Below are 23,538 nucleotides of genomic sequence, written 5' to 3' on the forward strand. Positions count from 1 at the left end.
AAGCAAGTAAATCTTAAGGTGTCTTTTGATTTTGGACAAGCTTGTTTACTTTCGCTTTAAATCGAAATCGAAGTTATATAACAACTTTCTTTTTGTAACCCATCCACATTAAGAAAGGGAAAAGAAAATACATGCATTGTGCATTTTGCATTTGACTGTTTGCTTGATGATTTAGAAAAATTTTGCATTTAGTGTGTGCTCTATGATCTGTGAGAAAAGATTTGCCTTTCTCTTCCCTCAGTAGTTAAGGTTTTCAAAGTTGAAAGATTGAAAAGTTTGCTTCTCATCTTAGACTGCATTCAGGAATTTGTTATATACATCTCGTGGTGATCCTTAAAGGCAAACTGCTAAGCAAGATCAACATTAAAATAAATCCAATTTACATAACAACGCTTTGTAACATAACGCAAACACATAAAGGTCTAGGTAGAGACGTGTTCCGGCGTCGTTAAGCATAGTGACTATCGATCTCTACGAAGGTGGGTGATTCCTCCTGAGAGTCGGTGGCACTAATACGGACTTGTGCTCCCACGTACCGTCGAGTATATATTGGGAGACCCCTATAGGCAATTATCCTTTATCCATAGGAAGCCGTGTCGGCCGCCCTACTGATCGCGATGCAGTGAACACAGCATTCACGAAGATCGACCACCCGTACCGTAAAACATATTCTGTGGTTTCGCGAAAGGTTTGGCACACCCTCTGCCTAGATCTCCAGAGCAGTTTCTTTTGGCCTTTTTCAAACTCTATAACTGAAAAAGTCCATCCGAGCATTTGTCACTTCGGGCTCGTTAAAACATCGAAGGCGACTAGAGTCATCTTTAGCTTTTTCTCGACTCTTAAAACATGAAAAAGCAAGTTTGTGTCTAAAAGCGTCGTTAATAAAATTTATTTTAAACGGAACATAATCACCTGTTATTCCCACGTTGATCTTTCAATTGAAAAGTATGGAGCCCACCAACCAAGGAGGTAACCTTGGCGGAAGTCCAAATCCCTTCTCCTCTTGGGGAGATGTTGGTGCGCCTCATATGGCCACACTGTCACTTCCAGGATTGACAATTGGCCTACCTGTATGGCTCTTTTCAACTAATGTAGTTCAGATCGCCACTAATCCTGAGCAGTCGAATCAACAGTCAGACCAGTCTAAAACTACCCACCAGCCTTCCACTTCTTACAATTCTTCCTCTGATCCTTCATCTTCACAAGGTAGAGCTGGCAAAAGTCAGCCTCCCATGGAGAAGAAGGAAAAGAAGAAAAGAGAAAAGAAGCAGAAGGGGCCTATGGCGAAGGCGACTGGGGGCAAGCAAAAGACAGCTGACAAAAACCCACACACTGCACCGACCGGGCCTAAATCGCCATGTGTCATTTGCAAAGGAACCCACTTCCATCGTGATTGTCCTTGTATTCCCCGGATACTAAGGGACTGGTCCCCAAGGTTGCACAATCCGGTAGCATCAACCTCTGGTAGTCATGTTGATTGCAGTCTGTCAACTAGCAAGAGTGAAGGACGAAGAGGGAGACCAAGATCACCCTGTATGTTGTGTGAAGGCGATCATGCCATCCACCGATGTCCATTCTTAGATGAGGCAAAGAGAGTTTTGGAAGATCGTCCGGTTTCACCGTTACGACTTCCTCCTGGATACCAAAAACTCGCGCCTAATCCCTCGATAGTTGAAAATCCAGCTGACCCGCTCAAGTGGTCGGCTGAAGTGTCGGTCATTGAGAATGAACCTACTGAATCCAGACCAGACGAAAGTCTAAAGGTCAAAACGGCAGTTGACCCGGTTCTTCCTTCAGAGGTTTCATCCCCCAATGACTCCGTCATTGAAGACCCATCTTCAAATGACACCCTCACTAAAGAGGATAAGGATGACACCGTCCATATTCTTTTCATCAACACAGACTCTGATGAGCATCAGGGCAATGCGCCCATTCCTTTATCGCAGGAAGGAACATCGTCAGGGTCGTATCCGGCCGTATATTCGGTCCCACCACCAAGCAACCTAGTCGTATCCTTTGATTGGAATCAACTAGGCAGACCCCGGTTACCAGCCAGTATCCCATTCAGAATCATAGTCCAAATCTACAGAATGGTGATGGCTGGAACTATCATTGATGAAGGGGCATCTGTGAGTATCCTTTCCTCTATTGCTTGGAAAGCACTGGGTTGCCCAGCGCTTTTACCTGAGATGAGAAATCTATCAGGTTTTGATAAAGGAACCAGTCACCCGTTAGGGATTCTCCCCAATGTTCCAGTTACATTGAAAGGGAAGACAGTTCATATGAACATCATGGTCGTCCAGGGACCCTTGGTTTATAACTTACTCCTTGGACGAGACTATATATATTGCATGGAGGCAATAGTGTCCTCGCTCTTTAGAGTCATGTGTTTTCCGCACGAAGGAAGAATGGTCAAGCTCGTAGACCAACTTTCATTTCCAGGATCACGCATTGCAAATAGTCAAATACCATCCCTTAACGGTTTATTCACTCAAGGAATGCCACCACCCCCGGTTCTACTTCCCGATGAATGCGAGTAATTCGGAAAGAAAGAACTGGGACCCAGGGGGCATGCACCCTGGCCTGCCTTGGGCAGAGAAAACCTTGGGTATAAAGTTAATTTCCGCAGAAGAATGGACTAGTCCGTACCTCGTCCGAAAAAGGAATAGAGGGTTGTTCTAGAATAAAATTCTTTTGTCAAAGTTATGTGAAGCAGAAGAATCGCTCCCTTTGTCTAAAAAAGTGGGCTCTCCTAAGGAGGAGATCTATTTGTGGCAGCAAGTAGGCACCATCTTTGAATGTCAAGCCTCACCCATTAAAACAATATGTTTTGAAAGAGAGTAGGGGCAGTCTTCAAAGAAAGAGAGGAAATTGCTGCAACAAGTAGTCGCCATCCTTAGCAACCTAATGATAGACATCGCCGAAAAGAGAGTTTAGTTTGCGGCAGCAAACAAAACCATTTTTCGGATAATAAGTAAGAGGACAGAATCTCGAAATTATACTTTATACCTGGGGGCATGCAAACCTTTTGGAGTGCAAGCACGGGACGACTATTTATTTTTTAAATTTTTAGGTCCTCCCTTTAAACCTGTAGGTCTAACCCGTTAAACTCGTAGGATTAGCCGTTTCCAGCTTGCATAAAGAAAGGATGAAAGGCAAAAGTTAAAACCTGCCAAATTGGAGTAATTAGTGAGGTATCGCTCCTTAAATAAGATTACCTCACCTAAAGCATTCCTTGTATTAAGACTGGTATAAATTGAGCAGTTTTAGCAATGTTCATGCTCGTTAAAAAATAAACGCAAGAATTGAGCAGTTTTAGCAATGTTCATGCTCGTTAAAAAATAAACATAAATTGTGAGCAATCTTTCCCTAGCAGTTCAAGCTCACTCAGAAAAAATGAACCGGTAAATAACCATTGAGAAAAGTAACCTTTGAAAGCCATATTAAAAGCCCTTGGTCATGTTTATATGCCATCACCTCCATCCGTTCATTTTGGCCAATCGTTCATCTCCATATGTGTGTTTACCCATTTTGAGGAACAGCTGCGAAGAGTGATTTCACTTAGCCATCCTTGTGACACTGCCGTGATTGGAAAATTCCAACCTGTACCTGGAATCTGCTGCTATCCCTGTTTATCACTCATTCCTCAAAAGACGAGTCTTCTTTGAGCTCTTTTCACTGACTCGTAAAATATGAAAAGTTTGCCGAGTTTTGGCCTTCCAGCTCGTTAAAAGGACCGGAAGAGCTATCCCTCCTCTAGATTTTAATCTTTTTGGACCTGAGGGATTATAGCACAAAAAGATCGAGCGCTTGTTTTGTTCGGCTCGTTAAAGAAATCGAAAATTCATCCCTTCTGTATGGTTTTATACTTTTTCGGACTTAAGGGATTAGAAGACGAAAAAGGAATTTTGGAGTTAACTTTCCGTACCTTTTCAGACTCTCTAAAAATGAAAAGGACCGAGTTTTCCTTGTCGTTAGACTCGTTAAAATGATTAAATAGCGACAAACTTGTCTTTAGACGAGAACGAGTTTCCCTATCGCTAGGCTCGTTAAAACATAGCGATGGGCTTGCCCGAAGGGCAGGTTATAGAACAAGCATATGTTATCCTCCTCAAGCTTGACAAAAATAAAGAGGTACTGGTCAGCAATGACTGGGGAAAAATTGGGAGAACCTCACAGCATTAATGGTAGCAAGTCGCTCTTGAACATGACACTTTGTCCTCCGTATCACATCGGGTTGGGTTGTTTCATTCACCGGTCTCATAACCATGGTCCTCGCCACACCATCCACAATTGGGGTAATGCTACCAATCCATCACATCAGTGTCGTTATATGTTCAAGAGATGTGGTTCTGCAAAGAGTCAACCGTGTCTCATCCACTGCCATACATTATCCTTCATCCACTTCATGACCGCCACCCTGAATCATACATCACAGTTTGTTTTCACCTCATCACAATCACTAGCTCCGTTCCGTGTCACTGATGTGGGATTCATTAAGGCCCTCCTTTGACGGATCGCTCCTTGTCGACATCAGCTCATTATCCAAGGAGTTGATCTAGGAACAACCCCTTCAGTACTTTGAAGCTTGCATGCCTCAATGGCAAGTTTCTCACTTCCGGCGACAGGTATACATCAATGACCTTCGACCAGAAGATTTTGCATGGTGGTCGACGCCAAGTCCTTTATTCCCACCATGTGAATTGTACTGCCGTACCTTGAGGGTCATCATCCTTATCGGTGATTCCTCTCGCGCTTGTTAACGGTTTACATCATTGACCGGTAATCAAGCGATGTCTTTCCATGTTCGACTTCAAAAAATTCTCACATGGATCGACTTGTACATCGAGTGAAGATCGGAAGAGATTGAAGACCCCGGATCTAGTTTCATCCATCCGGGCTGTGATATATATTCAGGACATAAAGACATTTGATATGTACATCATTACAGCAGATGATCATCCTTCTCAAAGGATGATAATTTTAGCAGAGAATTATCAGTCTACAATCAGACGATCGTCTGTTCTATGTACCAAAATGTATTTATAAAGCTGAGCATGGGAATGCCCGCCTCAGCTAGATCATGAAAATGTATGAAAAATAATGTATTGTACTGTACCTTATTACAGGACACTTCTCAACAGATTGAATGAACTTCGGATCCTCTCAATAAAGCATTTCACCCGATAAACGACCTCATACTTTAGGGGGCATCTGTTATAGACAATTTTGTGCCTTACAGCAACAAGCATGAATTGTCAATAATCCAAGGGATCCAAAGTTCCCTAAACATGATGTTCCTACCCCTAGAGGAACAAGGTCAGCAAACCAACAGCTCTCAGATCAGTTCTCCACCTGAAAACACTCAAAAACAAGCAATCCTGAAATCAAAGCAGGTGCTCCACTAGGTTTCTGCGCTGAAACTCAGTTGCTCCATGGTGTACCTGCGTTGCAAAGCAAGTGGGACAAAGGCCACCTGCGCTGAGCGAGATGGGACAAGTGGCACACTGAGTCATTGCTCTGGAATCTTCCAAAAATGACACTTGGATCAGGTATTTCGCCTTGTGATGAGTCAGAGGCTCTGTTTCTCCAAGTGGAAGCAAGGTTCTCCAAGTGGACTCAAGAACTGAAGATCAACTAAAGATTAACTGAAGAGAGAGAGGACACAAGGCAGCTACACATCAGTTGCAAGCTGACTCATCCTTTCTCAATTCATCTATATTTTGAGCTCTCTCCTATGAGCTCAGGAGGCTGGAATTTGGTGCAAAGTAATGATATGCTGTTGGTTTCACTATAGAGCTATTGGGTGATTGTTTGAGAGAGGTGAAGAGGAGAAATTCTTTCTGCTGGGAGGTGTTGCTGGATTGGAGCCTTCAATGGTTGTAATACTCTCAGAACCTTTACTTCTTCATTAATAAAAGCTATTGAGGTTCTTCTATGTGCTCTTGTTTCAATAATATATTGTGATAATTGCATGTTTGGTTTACACTAATCCTTGAACCAGTTATGATTGCATGCTTCTTGTAGTTTCCTTCTTTGTTATTTTGCAGGATCTCATTGTAGCTGGGCCAGCAAAAGAGCAAGGAGTTGGGAGCAAGCAGCCAAAGAGAAGAGTTTGGATTCGACATTAAGCGCAAGGCAACGGTTAGTGCATTTCTCCATTCTCTTTTGCTTTCATAAAGAAGTAAACCTTAAGTAGTTTGTTTTACAGTTGTTGCTAAGGTACTATCACCCTTAGAGTGGGATAGGGTCATCCGAGTCGGATACTTTTCCCTACAACACCCTTTGCTTCTCTGTTATCTATCATACATAAAGGAAATCGCAAATTTCTTTGATTGTTTGTTTCTAAGATAGCTACCTGTCTTAGTGGGACTAGCAAATCGAAAAGACACTAGTTTTCCCGGAAACAAAAATGCATAGGTTATTATCTTTAATCATAACAACATATTTATTTTTCAAAAAGAAAATCCCATAACTTATTATCTTTGTGCATGAGAATCCATGGATATCTTTCAAAGAATTCTAATATGGTTAACTTATCTTTTTTTGTACATGAACCATGCAAACCTTTTCAAGAGAATATCATCGTTAACCTATATTTTTATGCCTAAGAATCATACAAACCTTTTCATGAAAATAGCATGATTAATTTATCTTTTTATGTGCAAAAAAAATGCAAATCCTTTCAAGAAAATATCACATTTAACCTATCTTTTTATGCTTAAAATCCATGCAAACCATTTTCAAGAAAATAGCATCATTAACTATGCAACCTTTTCAAGAAAATTGCATGTTTAACCTATCTTTTTATGCATAAGAATCATGCAAACCCTTTCCAAGAAAATCACATCATTAACTTATATTTTTATGTGCAAAAACTATGCAAACATTTTCAAGAAAATAACATGGTTAAATTATCTCTCAAATGGCCAATTCTTTCTCACAACTCCGTGATTGATCAATCCCGTGAAAAGAAAAGAATTTCCTTGTAGTGGCATGAAATTATCACTATGGAACTCCAGGGTTCTACAACCCAATATTTAACTTCATGGAACAACCATTTGTGGAAAAAGACATGGATTGCACTTGCCAAGCTAAGTCATCAATGTCCAGTAACACCTTTGCCCAAATTCCCAACAACAGTTGAAATGGGTAGTTTGCTACCTAAGACCATTTAGCCAACAAGGAAATTTTGTTATTGAGCCATGGTTATCACGATGTGTACCTTAACCAAGTCAAACCCATCACTTCATCCTCAAAATCAAAAAGTATAACCAGTGTTGTTAAACCCTTTGGTTAGTTTGTAGATGCTCTACAATATCATGGGCTAGAAGCATCCTCATTTCTAACTTACTAGGACCCTACATTTTGCACCACATTATTCATTTAAAGACATAGTACATCTTTTGAAGTGCATCAAAGTTACATAAAATATGCCACTAGAACCCATCTAAAGATAATGGTGAACACTGATGCAAAAATCTTTTATGACCTCAAACTAACGACCAACTGTATATTACAGACTCGTTTCCCTGTTTTTTTTTTATAACATGCATGTTTTTTTTTCTAAGTAGTTGGAATATCAATGATTTTTGTTACCCATGTAACAATTGTAACCATTAGGAACCTTAACTAATTCTTGATGGCCACATGTCAAATATATTCATATTATTAAAATCATGAATGCTAGATATAGTTTCTAGGGATATTATATTCTCCACCCCCCCCCCCCCCAAAAAAAATAACATTGTCCTTGGTGTTCATCTCTGCTTTCATTCGTCATCGTTATAATCTTATTCAGTATTTATCTCCCAGTGGAACTTTTTTTTTCATTTAGATTATTTTATCTCTCGCAATCTGCTTTTTAGATCAACTTTCACTCATGAAATCTATCTTCGGTCATGATACCTCTATAACCAGAGCAACCAGAAGGGAATTCTTCCCCTTCAAGATAAAGGATTTTATTTTCAAGAAACACCAATAAGTAAAAGAAATAATGTTTTATTAATAATCATAAAAAATTACAACTATCAAAATATTCAATTTTTACTTTCAATCTTTTACCCATTGTTCAATTTCAGAAAAACAAACTCTTATGAAACTTATGGTTACTTATCATTACTATTTGAAACCATGGCCACTTCATGCAATAATTTCATTACAGGTGGTTTTTCAGCTATGGAAAGCACTCTAAGTGATCTAAGAGGATCTTGTCAGATCAGTTGCACAGGTTCAGTTTCATCGTCAGCATTGAGTGTCCAGTGTCTTCGGTTTCGACAGTGATGTTTATGGTTCAGGTTGTCCGGTGTTGGTTTTAGTTCCCCAATGATGTCAATAGTGGATACGGTTTTGTACCTGGTTTTCAACATGTGGTTTACGTCAGTTCTGCCAGGATTTGATCGACAATGGTTTTCATGGTGTTCGAAGGATATGGTTTTGTACCTAGTCGTCGACATGGGTTTGTCGTCAGTTCCACCAGGGTTTGGTTGTCGACTCATGTTTGTCATCAGTTCTGCCAGGATTTGCTTGTCAGTTTTGGTACATGATTATTGTCATGTGGGCTTGAATGTCACTTTGTGACAATTAGTTGTAAATGGGTTTTATTTGATGTAAAGACTAAAAGCTAGCCCTAAAAAGCTATGGTGAAAACCATGTATCATTGACCTAAAACCTATGCCTAAAACCTTTTACTTAAACCTTATGGTGGAAAACATCAAACCTAAGTAATCTACAAACCATTTGGGCCATGTTACATTAACCTAAACCTAGAACCTAATGCATCTCCTAAGTATTTACCCTCAGGTCATTACAAAACCATATTAAAAAAAATTACACATTAAAAAAACATTGCATAAAACATATATCAGTCCTAAACCGTGAGGACTTAACCATGGAACTAAACTGCGCAGAGAAGTTCATGTGAACAAGGCAGAAGACCACAGGTAGGGGGTCATCTCAACCGCTTGGATGGACGGTCATGGTCAGGCGAGGACCTAACCACAGTGGACTCATGTGAACAATACAGCTCACCGTGTTGGAACTGCCAGGATTACCGTGTTGTTGTTGAGACCGCCAGGATTCAGGTCACATGTGTTTACATGGCCGCACCATAAGCCGAGACTGTTGGCATGATGATTTCAGAGGTGGAAGCTTGCGGTTATACCACGGCAGTCACATGCTATCCATCTACCTCCTCCGCCCGGTTAGAAAATCCACTGTATTTTGTGCTTATCCTATGGTCATTTTTGGGTTTTTATTATTCAATTTGATCTAAATTAATGCGATGACCATGTGCCTAGGTACCAAGGTGGCCCCTAGTGGTTAGACCGAGCCAATTCAAACTAGTTCATGCCAATCTTAGCTAAGATACCTCGAATGTACCTGAAACCCTATAAATTCACCTCTTTGTTCATGAAGAAGACATGAGTGGTTTTGAGTTTTAGAGTGTAGATTCTAGAGGATATAGGCGATTTTGTTTTCAGTGTAATAGGGGCATCGGGAGTTAGAATTAGAAACCGAGACAGGCATTGGAAAGATAATTCAGAGATATTTCTTGTGACAGTAACCAGAAGTGCCTGTGTGCATGATCAGTCTAGTCAATTTTCTATGTAATCGACCTCCTCGGATTCAATCCTAATAAAGTGGTCGCCCATCTTGAAAGCGAACCCGGAGACGTAGTCCATTAGGGAAAAACTCCATAATCAATCTTGTTGTCTGGTATTGTTGTGTTTTTGTTTTTTTTCGCTTCTGTTTGCATCTTGCTTATGTTTCAATTCTATCGTAAAGTCTTTCTTCTCAATCATTTCTCACAGTTAAAACACTTTAAGTTAACATTCAGTTCATTGTTGGCATAATCAATTCTACTTCAGTTTAACATATGATCATTTCAAATTACTAAGAGTGGTTTATCGGCCCGATAGCAAGCACCTTGGGCTTTTTATTAGACTCCTTGGCAAGTACCCTGTTAGCGCTTGAAATTTCACCTCAGGCTGAGAAAGGTAAACCTCAAGGCTACATCAAACCATTTAGCCTCGTAGCTAGCCCTACGGGGCAGGAGAAGGCTCTCTCCGGTCAATCTCGGTAGATTTTCAATGGGATGAGATGACCAACAAGGTAACACTGATATTAGGCTAGTAAACTGATTAAAAAGGTTGATTTGGGGTTTTTTGGGTTTTTGGTGGCAAATTGAGGAATTGCAATTTTGGGTGCGGGGATTTGACACAGTTTCTGTAGGGGGTTCTTTGGGGCGAGGTAGGAGACCGTATTGATGCCTTTGATTGAGGTGAGTGGATGGAAAAGACCGGTGAGGACCTAAGGAGAGAAAATAATACTTTGAATTCTCCTTAAACAGTAGAAAACATAGAAATTAAACAAATTTAAAAGCAGAGCATGGCAAGCATGAATTCTTACTTTAACACTTCATTTGTTTAATATGCAGAAGGAAAGAAAGGAGATGAATCACATAACACACTTACAAGAACATTAAGAAGCACTCCATCAATACATGAAACCACAAGAATCCCAAAAAGGACTGCAAAACCCTGGTCTTCCTTAGCCAAAAATTACAGAGATACAGTGAATAATACAATGATAGCTTCTCCCTCAAGAGTCCAACCATGAAAATGAGCAAGAAAGTACATAATATAGATGATCTAAACTCTTTCCTTGCCTCCATGGGTCGAGCTCATTATCCTAGGAGCTGTTTCAACCACTTCTAAACTAAGCACTACAATCTAGGCAGTCAAAACAACTTGCCTCTATAAGCTAGGAAACCAATCCATTCATTAAATATTTACCCTTTACATGAATGAATCTTCTAGAAGTGTTAAACAAGAGTAAAAGTGTCTTAGAGTTACGATAATTACATCAAAGATAATCATCTTCCACCCCAAAAAGTCAAACTGGGTCAAAACTGCGTTTTCTGGGCTGTACAATGCAATCTGGCAAAAACTGCATGACGGGTCGCGCGCCCCTGCCTGACGGGTCGCGCGCCCCTGCCTGACGGGTCACGCGCCTTTGGAGCGATGTTTGAGGCACTTTCAGGTGTCCAAATTGAGCAAAAGTGGGCTTGTTGGAAAGGTCTGTGAGTCTACTTTCCAACCCAACTGGAATTTTTGAATTTGGATGTCATTTTCCCTGTCAAAACTTAATTCTCCCAAGACTGGTTTCTGCAACTCAAAAAAGGGCCAGAAAGTCATTTTTTGGTAGTTTTTTTACCTTTTGGGGGACCAAAAATGCACAAAATCTCAAGTCCATCCATGCGCATATGTAACTTTGCATGAAAAATCTAGAAATGCTGAGTTTTTGCCAAAAGGAGTTGCCATGATGAAGGGTCGCGCGCGGGGTGAGACCCGTTAATGGGAAAAACCTGCAAATTGCCTGAAAATGTCAAAATTCACCCAAAATTCTCAAAAATTTTTGGGTTTTGTGCTGTGGCTGGGCTCTTCCTCTACATGACGGAGACCATCCTCTCAATGTTCTGATAAAAGAAGACCGGGATGTTCATCATCCGCACTCGAGTGAAGTGCATCAAGAGGCGAATGTGATATGAGTATACCTGGGAAAATCTGCCCTCACAGGTGAAATAAAGCATAATGAGTCTCAACATGGGGGCATACTGACTCCGGAGGAACCTGAAAGGAAACACACCGGCCAAATGTCTCATGAATGGTGGCCAGACAAAAGGCTCAAAGTGAACTGTATCCAATACCTTACGCTTATTCCAAATTTCCCCGACATTTGGAATCCCTGTAGCCTGTGCAATGATCTCGGGTGTCAAAATGAAATCCACCCCAGCAAGGTTAACATGTCCCTCATGCAAGTGCAAGACAAAGAGGCGGGCCAACTCTCGGTGATGTTGAATCCGAGAGATCCTCTCACAAAACTCATAACAGGACATGTACTGAAAGCAAGAAACTGCCAAAGGACAAGCTTGTAGACCTGCCAAAGAAGTAGGCTCCTCTCTCCTGTGATGGCCACCTTTTCCACCTCTATGTGGCCTCCTCTGTACCTCAACCTCTGACACTGATGCTTGGTCATCACTCTGCTCATATGTTTCGGTTTCTGACATGTTTGAGGAGTAGAGTAGACAAAATGTACTGTTGTTTCTGCTTGTAAAAGTGCTGAACTCTATGCTGTTTCAAGGGGACAATGACATGAGGGAAATGTTAGGGGAGGGACCTCTTGCACAAGGAATTGGGAATATATGAATAACAGGGAATTTAGGGAATACATTGCAAACAAATATTTGCATATATACAGGCATACATGTACATAACAAGGATATAGGGAATCATTTACAAAATCACTGCATATAGGAATACATGTATAAAGAGTGAACATATGGGAATATGAATACATGCATTAACAGGGAAAGATAGGGAAACATATTTACAAAACTCTTTACATATTCACCAACAAATTCTTGTGTTTACACATGCATATGGTGCAGCAAGATTAGGGTTTGAGTTTTTTGATGCTTTGGGAGAGGGGTAGGGTTTGCATTTTATTTATAAAATAGTATGGGAAAATAGATATGAATGCAAATATGAGTAAAAGGGAAGGAGGGAAACAATTTACCAAGGGAAATACCTTGAAACAACACAAACCCTAGCACATTTAAACATTAACAATGCAGCCATATAGTGTCTTTTCACTTGCATGATTTGAGGTTAAAACACAAGCATGAGGGCTTACATTCATAACCAACCACCAAAATGATGTGTAGAGAGCCTACCTTGAACAAATTCGATGACTTGGAGGAAGATTGAGCAAATTTGAAAGGAGATTGCAGAGAACAGGTTGACGGGTCGCGCGCCCCTCCCAACGGGTCGCGTGCGCTTGACGGGTCGCGCCCGTTCAAAAACTGAACTGCTGGATGGCCTCTGACGGGTCGCGCGCCTGGCCTGATGGGTCGCGCGCCTGTCTTGAGCTCGAACCTTGACCAATTTTCGCCCAATGCTCTTGATGTTTTCTCACTCTCTCTCAACCATGCTTTGGATGCACAATGAGACTAATAGGAGGGAAATTGAACTTTTATAAACTCCATTTGAAAAAATTTAATGCTCAAACCCACTTTCTAAAGTTTATCTTTGACACTTTATAAAACTGACTTTTTTGGCTTCCTTTTGCCCTGAAATCGACTCTTTTAGTGCTTTTTCTTGATTCTTTTTGCAGGTAGATCATCTGAGGGATCTCGGCAAGGGGACCAGGGTTTTCATGATGTCTACTGCAGTCTTTTGAAATTTCATCACTTTTTACAAAAATTTTGAAAAAAAATGACCTTGGCTTTAAAAACAGAGTTTTTAAATCCAAGGTGAAAATTCACTGTACAAGATAAAAATATCGAAGAAACATGTTTACAATTCCTCCCTCTGGCTTGCTGAGCACTCATGGACTTTCAGAGACATGACCTTGCAGAGATAAATGACCAAAACCCTAGACCTAGGACTTTGACCTCAAGACAAAACAAGACAAGCTTGAAAGAGCTTAATGACTGATATGACCTGATCCAGCAAAGCCAAGAGGGGTATAAATAGACCAGCTCCTCCATCAGGGTTATGGCATGCCTAACGGGATGCAAAACTTGACACTGATGAGACACCTACCTATGCAAATGCAAAGAGCTTTGATCGCTGATGGAGGGCTTCAAGACCGACACTAACATTGGCTCCAATGGGGATGGTAGCTCCTTGGAGGTACCAAGAACCTTAGACCTCTGGGAGAGCAGACCAGTGCTTTTTTAACATTGGGCAATGGAGTCAACTTTTACACATGTGACCAAATTTGGACAACTTTATTTGACTTTGACATTTGACTGAAATTTAAATTAACTTTGACACTAACTTGACTCACTTTATGCAGAAAATTGACTGACTAAAACAACTTTCAAAAAATCCACACCAACTAATCACCATTTTCAGAATTATAGCCTTCACCTCGGGCCCCAAACTGAAGATGAGAGATCAGTTTCACACTTGCTGCAGAATGAAAGTAAAATGGTAATTACAATGAGAGTGATTAGAGCAGAAAATGCTCAAGCATGATACCTTTTGAGCAGCCGGCCATTCACCGACCCACCGGGACAATCATCACCGTTCAACTCTTTGAGAAGAAAGGCATTTGGACCACGGTATGCTGCAATTTTGTAGGGACCTTTCCACAAGTTGTCGAACTTACCATGTTTCCCTTTGTCCTCATTTCGGGCATCCCATCTCAAAACAACATCGTCTATCTGAAAATCATCTGGCTTTGCTTTTCTGTCATAGATCTTCTTGATGCGCTCTTGCAACTTCAAGGAATTTTGATGAACTTCCTCTCGTGTCTGTTGTAAATGAATCATTTGACTGATCCGCCTTTGCATTGGATCCTCCTCATCACCCGCTTCTTGAAGCAACCTTGCGACCGGAACACTAAGTGAAGTTGGAAAAACTGCATCAGTCCCATAGACTATTTCAAATGGCGACATACCAATTGACTTCTTTTGACTTACCCGATCAGCCCATAATGCATTTACCAACTTTTTATGCCAGCTCTTCTTGTTGATTTCCAGCATCTTCTTGATGATGTTCACTAGAGATTTATTCGAAGATTCGGCCAGCCCATTACCTTGCGGATGGTAGGCCGTCGAATGCCCCAAGCTGATGTTGTACTTGTAGCAAAAATCAACCATTTTCTTCGACTTAAACGCTGCTGCATTATCTGTAATCAACTTGTGTGGACAGCCGAAACGTGACAAGATATTATTCTCAAGAAAAGAAATAATTACCGAATCTGTAGCCTGCCGAGTAGGAATGGCTTCAATCCACTTTGTGAAGTAATCTGTGGCGGTCAAGATCCATCGATGCTGCCCGGAAGATGCTGGGTGGATTTCGCCAATAAAATCCAAGCCCCACTGCTGAAATGGTGCACTGATTTCTATGGGCTTGAGAGGCAACGGCTGTAATTTTTGCTTTCCTTGAAAAATTTGACATTCATGACAGCTCTTTACCGCTTTATACACATCAGAAAATAAAGAAGGCCAATAGAAACCAGCTCTCAAGATCTTGTTAGCCGTAGTCTTCCAAAACAAGTGACCCCCACAGTCACCTTTGTGAAAATCTTCCACTGTTGCCTTAGCTTCTTCTTCGACTAAACAATTCAGCAATATGCCACCAGGATCTTTCCAATAAAGTGCAGATTTAATGATGCAAAATTTGGCAGCCTTTAGCTTCAATGTTCTAGCTTTGTTTCTAGACATCCCAGGGGGTGAAGACAAATTTTGAAGCACATAAACTATATCAGCATACCAAGGAGAAGACACAAAGATATCGGATACCTGTAGAGCTGAGTTTTCTTCGTCTTCATCGGACAAGGCAGCAATCAAATTGATGTCAAGGACGTGGAGATTTGTTTCAGCCATCAACTTAGCAAGACCTTGACCTTTAATCAACTTGGTAGGCTTAATTTCTACATCATACTCTAATAGTGCAGCAATCCACTTACCCCTCCTTCCTTCCGGTTCCGTTTGTACTAAAACATCCTTTACAGCTGCATTGGGAACATATGCTAAAACATGAGAATTCAGTATGTATACCCGGAAATCTTTCAAGGCCTTGATCAGTGCCAAGGCTTGCTTCTCAATAATATTATAATTCAGCGCTCCATCCCTTATGATACGGCTGAAAAAGGTGATGGGCCTCTCAACCCCATCTCTCTTTTGCATCAACACAGCTGCCAACATATGCTCAGAAGCAAATGAAAATAAAATAAAATCCTGTGTATAATCTGGGCTGATCAAAGTTGGGGCTGAAGATAAGATTACCTTTACCAAATTAAAAGACTTTACCGCCTCTTCGGTCCATTTGAGCTCGCTGTCCTTCTTGAGCATGTTGGTTATCTCTCTAAGATGTTCGGCAAGATTGGGAATGAAGCGACGCAGAAAATTCAATTTGCCATTGAAAGACTGAATTTCTTTCTTACTTCGGGGCTGCTCTAATTGCTGAATTGCTTCCACTCGTGCAGGATCTATACGAATGCCATCCTTAGAAATTATGTGGCCCAGCAGCTTACCTTCGCTCATGGCAAAAAGACTCTTCTTTGGATTCAATGAGATACCATATTTTCTGCACTTTTGAAACACCTTAGTCAAATGGAACAAATGCTCCTCATCTGATTTAGAAAACACGGTCAGATCATCAAGATAAACAACTAAAAAGACATCCTTCTCACTTGCAAAGGCCATGTCCATTGCCCGCTGAAATGTGGCACCCGCGTTCTTCAATCCAAACGGCATCTTGGCATAATGAAATGTACCCCATGGAGTAGTAAATGTTGTCTTGTCACGGTCATCTTCATGCACCAAAATCTGATTATATCTGGAATAACCATCAAGCAATGACATCCTTGATGCCCCCACTACCCGCTTCAATATATGATCCATTTTGGGCAGCGGATAATTGTCCTTTAATGACACCTTGTTCAGATATCTGAAGTCTATGCACAAGCGAATCTCGCCGGTCTTCTTTCTCACGGGCACCAAGTTAGAAATCCAATCAGAAAATCGGATTGGCACTATGATTCCAGACTTATACAACATATTGACTTCCTTCTCGATTGATGGTAGCAATTTAGGATTAATTCTTCTCAACTTTTGTCGAAAAGGCTTTTGATTTGGCTTTATGGGAATGGTATGCTGAATGATACTCGTGTCATAAGTTTTCAAATCTGAATAGTCCCATGCAAAAACATTAGAAAACGAAGACAATAATCTGATATACTCTTTCTTTACCTTTGGCAGCAATGATTTCGAGAGCTTCACCATCTTTGGATTTTCGGCTGTCCCAAGATTCACATCTTCAACTCCTTCGTCCGTTGGCCTCAAAGTTGGCTTGCGGGCCACATCATCTTGATCGAACAATTCTTCCAAAGGAATTAATCCTTTAGGAATGTAATTGTCCTTGAGCTGCAATACATCCATCTGATTTACTCCTTCAGCTTCCGTATCTATTGAAATGTCTTCGAATTTACCCTCAATTTGCTGAAAATCTTTGATTTCTTCGTCATCTTGGAAAACTTGCCAACACCTTTGATTATCTGGAACTGTAGGACGATGCTTCACATATATCTCAAACTTATTGCTGTAATTCATGGGTATTTTCAGATTACTTGCTGCCTTTGCCAATGCATCCGCAACACCATTTTGAATCTGGGGCACACATGTCAAAGTATGTTCTGAAAACCGCTTTAAAATATATAGGACAACATTCCGATATGCTCGCATACGAGGATGTTTGGCCTGAAATTCACCTTTCACTTGCTTGATAACCAACTCGGAGTCGCCATATACCGCTATCTTCTTTGCCTTCAACTTCCGAAGGATTTTCAGACCAGCAATAAGAGCTTCATATTCCGCCTCATTATTTGAGCAATCAAATGCCAACTTGTAAGAACATACCCGTACCTTGCTTGGAACTTGGTTTTGGACTGAAAATGGGCTTCGAATCCACACACCTATACCAGCACCATCGCTGCCCACTGCGCCATCAAAATCCATGGTCCAAAGACCATCCTCATCATCTTCTAAGTGCTGCAAATGTGATGTTGATGCATTTTCTGTTTGCTGCCCATTTGTATCAGCAATTGGCTTTATGACAGCAGACCTTTCTTCACTTTCCTTTCTCAAAACTTCTCTGAAATTTTCTGAAATGTCTGGTATATCTTCTACTTGAACTAACTGACTATCTACCTCATTGAAATTATCCGCAAACAAAACAAAAGATTCTAAATCTGTTTGTACATAATTTACAGGATGATTGATTGGCTTTTCCTTGCTGGTGATCATGTATCTCATCTTTTGTTCTCGATATAGCTTCCTCATTTGACCGAAAACTGGAATTGTGGCATATGAAAAATCAAGCTGAAGTGTACCTTTGAGCTTGGCTCCCCATGATCTCGAAAGCAACATGCCGAACCGCGGAGGGATATCCGCCACTACCACATCCATCAAAACATTCTTCGCTGGAATTTGATCAAGACTCACCACCAAGTCTTTGATCAAGCCAATACATTTCACGCGGCTGGAATCAAATGAATACAAATCATGATACTTTCTTGTGATGTCAAGTCCCAGCTTCTCCATAATCGCTTTCGGCATCAAATTATGTGAAGCTCCCGAGTCAAACATGGCATTGTGCAACACATACTCATGCAATCGTAAACTGATATAGAATGGGGGAACATCACTTTCAGGAGACTCACCATTTAAAGCTGGCCCAAAAATCAATTCCGGCTGATCATCTTGTACATTCACCGTGTCTAGCATTGGATCAAAATTCAACATCTTAAAGAGCTGGCCTCGGTAGGTGCTATTCTTCATGATTTCCGTTAAAGGAATGGGCACTTTCAACTTTGCAATCTCATTTTCCAAACTGAAAACTGAAACCTTCTCACCTTCTTTAGCCGGATTATCTCTTTTTTCAGCTTTATCTTTTGGTGCACTTGATGGCTGATCCGTCTTAGCTGCTGGTGATGATTGACTTGTTGAAGGACCGACTATGTCTTTTCCTTTTGTGTGTGAGGAAACCGAATCATTCTTTGCTGATGTATCTTTCCTTTTCTGAATGGGATTTATGGGAATAGCTCGGTTTCTCAATTGCCTTTGCTGGCCTTGCTGAGCTGATAAAGCATGCAAATATCCTCTTTGATACTCCTCGGATTCTTCTTCAAGTATTGCATCATTTGACAAAATATAATGCTCATCTTGGGGAATGATAGAATTACTCACCAACTCATCTTCTTCTGTAATATAAGTGGGCATATCATCAGGCGTGAAGAAGTGATTTTCCTCTCCAACATTATCACCTTCATCCTCTGATTCTTGGCTAACAAAATTCTGCTGGAAAGGAGGTTTCATTTGCTGCTGAACTGTTGCCTCTTGTGCCTTTGTTTCACGCTGCTTGATCCTATATTGTTGCTGTTGTTGACCTCTGAAATTAGGATTACGGATCTGCGGTTCCGGCTTGCCAATATAAACATTCTCAACTGCTTTCTTAAGCTGCTCAACCTCACGAAGAAGCTGATTTGAAGTGGATGCCTCCTCCTTGATTGTGACTCGCTTTTCAGCCTTCATTCTCGCCCTTTTATCATTTAAATTTGCCTCAACGCTAACAGCAATCTTCTGCATATCCTCCAAGGTAGGAGGATCTCTGTCTCTCAATGAGTAGGCCATCTCCGGATCAAAGCCATCCGGGAATTTAAGGAGAGCTGATTTCCTTGACGGTCTCAAGTCATCGGGAATAGCATTGTAAACTGTATTGAATCTAATTATGTAATCTTGAACTGACTCACCCGGATTACGCTTGAGGTTGTTGTATTCGGCATTAATCTGAAGCGGATCTTTTCTGATTTCCCATCGATCTAAAAACTGATTCTGAAGTGCTTCCAAAGTGGCAATGCTGTTAGCTGTCAATCCTCTGAACCATTTTCTAACTTCTCCTGCAAATGTTTGCACGAACAACCGCATGGTAACATCTTCTTCATCTAACTCATATAGATCGAAGAAGGTGGTCATTTTGTCGATATGTTGCTGAGCGGTAATACTTTGCGGAGTGCCATCAAACATAGGAATTTTACTTTGATAATCAGCTGGCATATCATGAAGATTTGCAGGCAAAACAAGTGGGGCAAACCGAGCGGCCATTGCTCTAGGAGGAGGAGTAGGATGAGTATGAAGGGGAGGAGCTGTGATAGCAGGGACTATAATAAGCGGAGGTGTAGTTTGTGGAGTTGGGGGAGTCGGAGGGGTAGGAGAAGTAGGAGGGGTATGGGGTGTAGAAGGAGAACCGACTGTAGATTCGGGATATGTGATTATAGGCGAAACTGAAACATAAGGAGGATAAGATTCTTCGTGAGCCGTGATAGTGGATCCAATGTGATCAGAGATATTCTCAACAAAATCAGCAAGGGTAGTAGCTTGAACACGTGTCTGGAGATGTCTCAAGATGAAATTTTCAACCAATTTGTTATGTCTCTCAAATTCAATAGCAGCTGCAAAATCAGGGTCAAGGACTAGAGAATCGAGCGCACTTTCAGACTTGGCTTTAAACAGAGACAACTCAAAGCTTTCGTCAAAATCTAAATCTTCAAGATAATCAAAAATAGTTGGGCATGAATGAGATCTGAAAATGGGTCTAGGATCTGTAGCTAGCTTGTTTTTCTCAAAAAGACTAGGAAAGAAAAACCATTCAGCCTGTGAAAACTCTCAACCTATCATCCACGGCTCAGAGTTCACAATTATACTGGGATAAAGTGTCAATGAAGTGCTACATTCACAAGCTCACAGAGATTGACTGAAGCAGCGTTTATCTACTAACGCTGATGTAAAACAAGAGCGTTTTTGAAGGCTACCTGGCGTAACTTCAGGCTCCGTCTAAGACTTATGAAATAACACGTCAATGAACAAATGATCAATTGTTCTCCCCAGTATGGTCGCCAGTATGTTAGCGCTTGAAATTTCACCTCAGGCTGAGAAAGGTAAACCTCAAGGCTACATCAAACCATTTAGCCTCGTAGCTAGCCCTACGGGGCAGGAGAAGGCTCTCTCCGGTCAATCTCGGCATATTTTCAATGGGATGAGATGACCAACAAGGTAACACTGATATTAGGCTAGTAAACTGATTAAAAAGGTTGATTTGGGTTTTTTTGGGTTTTTGGTGGCAAATTGAGGAATTGCAATTTTGGGTGCGGGGATTTGACACAGTTTCTGCAGGGGGTTCTTTGGGGCGAGGTAGGAGACCGTATTGATGCCTTTGATTGAGGTGAGTGGATGGAAAAGACCGGTGAGGAGCTAAGGAGAGCAAATAATACTTTGAATTCTCCTTAAACAGTAGAAAACATAGAAATTAAACAAATTTAAAAGCAGAGCATGGCAAGCATGAATTCTTACTTTAACACTTCATTTGTTTAATATGCAGAAGGAAAGAAAGGAGATGAATCACATAACACACTTACAAGAACATTAAGAAGCACTCCATCAATACATGAAACCACAAGAATCCCAAAAAGGACTGCAAAACCCTGGTCTTCCTTAGCCAAAAATTACAGAGATACAGTGAATAATACAATGATAGCTTCTCCCTCAAGAGTCCAACCATGAAAATGAGCAAGAAAGTACATAATATAGATGATCTAACCTCTTTCCCTGCCTCCATGGGTCGAGCTCACTATCCTAGGAGTTGTTTCAACCACTTCTAAACTAAGCACTACAATCTAGGCAGTCAAAACAACTTGCCTCTATAAGCTAGGAAACCAATCCATTCATTAAATATTTACCCTTTACATGAATGAATCTTCTAGAAGTGTTAAACAAGAGTAAAAGTGTCTTAGAGTTACAATAATTACATCAAAGATAATCATCTTCCTCCCCAAAAAGTCAAACTGGGTCAAAACTGCGTTTTCTAGGCTGTACAATGCAATCTGGCAAAAACTGCCTGACTGGTCACGCGCCCCTGCCTGACGGGTCGCGCGCCTTTGGAGCGATGTTTGAGGCACTTTTAGGTGTCAAAATTGAGCAAAAGTGGGCTTGTTGGAAAGGTCTGTGGGTCTACTTTCCAACCCAACTGGAATTTTTGAATTTGGAGGTCATTTGCCCTGTCAAAACTTAATTCTCCCAAGACTGGTTTCTGCAACTCAAAAAAGGGCCAGAAAGTCATTTTTTGGTAGTTTTTTGACCTTTTGGGGGACCAAAACTGCACAAAATCTCAAGTCCATCCATGGGCATATGTAACTTTGCATGAAAAATCTAGAAATGCTGAGTTTTCGCCAAAAGGAGTTTCGATGATGAAGGGTCGCGCGCGGGGTGAGACCCGTTAATGGGAAAAACCTGCAAATTGCCTGAAAATGTCAAAATTCACCCAAAATTCTCAAAATTTTTTGGGTTTTGTGCTGTGGCTGGGCTCTTCCTCTGCATGACGGAGACCATCCTCTCAATGTTCTGATAAAAGAAGACCGGGATGTTCATCATCCGCACTCGAGTGAATTGCATCAAGAGGCGAATGTGATATGAGTATACCTGGGAAAATCTGCCCTCACAGGTGAAATAAAGCATAATGAGTCTCAACATGGGGGCATACTGACTCTGAAGGAACCTGAAAGGAAACACACTGGCCAAATGTCTCATGAATGGTGGCCGGACAAAAGGCTCAAAGTGAACTGTATCCAATACCTTACGCTTATTCCAAATTTCCCCGACATTTGGAATCCCTGTAGCCTGTGCAATGATCTCGGGTGTCAAAATGAAATCCACCCCAGCAAGGTTAACATGTCCCTCATGCAAGTGCAAGACAAAGAGGCGGGCCAACTCTCGATGATGTTGAATCCGAGAGATCCTCTCACAAAACTCATAACAGGACATGTACTGAAAGCAAGAAACTGCCAAAGGACAAGCTTGTAGACCTGCCAAAGAAGTAGGCTCCTCTCTCCTGTGATGGCCACCTTTTCCACCTCTATGTGGCCTCCTCTGTACCTCAACCTCTGACACTGATGCTTGGTCATCACTCTGCTCATATGTTTCGGTTTCTGACATGTTTGAGGAGCAGAGTGGACAAAATGTACTGTTGTTTCTACTTGTAAAAGTGTTGAACTCTATGCTGTTTCAAGGGGACAATGACATGAGGGAAATGTTAGGGGAGGGACCCCTTGCACAAGCAATTGGGAATATATGAATAACAAGGAATTTAGGGAATACATTGCAAACAAATATTTGCATATATACAAGCATACATGTACATAACAAGGATATAGGGAATCATTTACAAAATCACTGCATATAGGAATACATGTATAAACAGTGAACATATGGGAATATGAATACATGCATTAACAGGGAAATATAGGGAAACATATTTACAAAACTCTTTACATATTCACCAACAAATTCTTGTGTTTACACATGCATATGGTGCAGCAAGATTAGGGTTTGAGTTTTTTGATGCTTTGGGAGAGGGGTAGGGTTTGCATTTTATTTATAAAATAGTATGGGAAAATAGATATGAATGCAAATATGAGTAAAAAGGGAAGGAGGGAAACAATTTACCAAGGGAAATACCTTGAAACAACACAAACCCTAGCACATTTAAACATTAACAATGCAGCCATATAGTGTCTTTTCACTTGCATGATTTGAGGTTAAAACACAAGCATGAGGGCTTACATTCATAACCAACCACCAAAATGATGTGTAGAGAGCCTACCTTGAACAAATTCGATGACTTGGAGGAAGATTGAGCAAATTTGAAAGGAGATTGCAGAGAACAGGTTGACGGGTCGCGCGCCCCTCCCAACGGGTCGCGCGCGCTTGACGGGTCACGCCCGTTCAAAAACTGAACTGCTGGATGGCCTCTGACGGGTCGCGCACCTTGCCTGACGGGTCGCGCGCCTGTCTTGAGCTCGAACCTTGACCAATTTTCGCCCAATGCTCTTGATGTTTGCTCACTCTCTCTCAACCATGCTTTGGATGCACAATGAGACTAATAGGAGGGAAATTGAACTTTTATAAACTCC

The sequence above is a fragment of the Pinus tabuliformis genome, chromosome 9, assembly GCF_031772625.1.
Source record: "Pinus tabuliformis cultivar Carrire ecotype Pingquan chromosome 9, CPIR1, whole genome shotgun sequence".
Classification (NCBI taxonomy): domain Eukaryota; kingdom Viridiplantae; phylum Streptophyta; class Pinopsida; order Pinales; family Pinaceae; genus Pinus; species Pinus tabuliformis.